Source organism: Gekko japonicus, unplaced genomic scaffold (assembly GCF_001447785.1).
Source record: "Gekko japonicus isolate JY-2015 unplaced genomic scaffold, Gekko_japonicus_V1.1 scaffold25, whole genome shotgun sequence".
Lineage (NCBI taxonomy): Eukaryota > Metazoa > Chordata > Lepidosauria > Squamata > Gekkonidae > Gekko > Gekko japonicus.
Window position 1 is genome coordinate 2,687,383 of NW_015171502.1, and position 492 is coordinate 2,687,874.

General features: G+C 40.0%; 1 protein-coding gene across 2 annotated transcripts in view; it reads right to left on the reverse strand.

The window, feature by feature from the left end:
- The window catches only part of LOC107117089 (glucosylceramidase-like), a 74,832-nt gene that overhangs the window by 12,627 nt on the left and 61,713 nt on the right, over positions 1-492 (reverse strand). The window lies entirely within an intron of this gene.

Genomic DNA, 492 nt, shown 5'->3' on the forward strand with positions numbered 1-492 from the left:
TCTTCCTTTCTTCCTTTCTTCCTTTCTTCCTTTCTTCCTTCCTTCCTTCCTTCCTTCCTTCCTTCCTTCCTTCCTTCCTTCCTTCCTTCCTTCTTCTCTTTTCCTTCCTTCCCACTCCCTCACTTCCCCATCAATTTGCTTTCTTTGTTTCTCTCTCTTTCTCTCTTTCCGCCTCTTTCATTCTTTCTCTTTACCTCTCTCTTTCTCTCTCAGACAAATAAATACCATTAGCCAACGAAATAAATATCATTGGAAAATAAATATCATTATCAATATCTGTTTTTACCCCTTTTGCCTTTATTTTTGGCGGTCTCATTTAATGTTAATAAATACGTGTGTGTAAATTTGTCTTGCGGCTCTCAGACATTTGATGTTTTATTCTATGTGGCTCTTACGTTAAGCAAGTTTGGCCACCCCTGGTGAGAGCCAGTTTGGTGTAGTGGTTAAGTGTGTAGTGGTTAAGTGTGCGGTGTAGTGGTTAAGTGTGCGGAC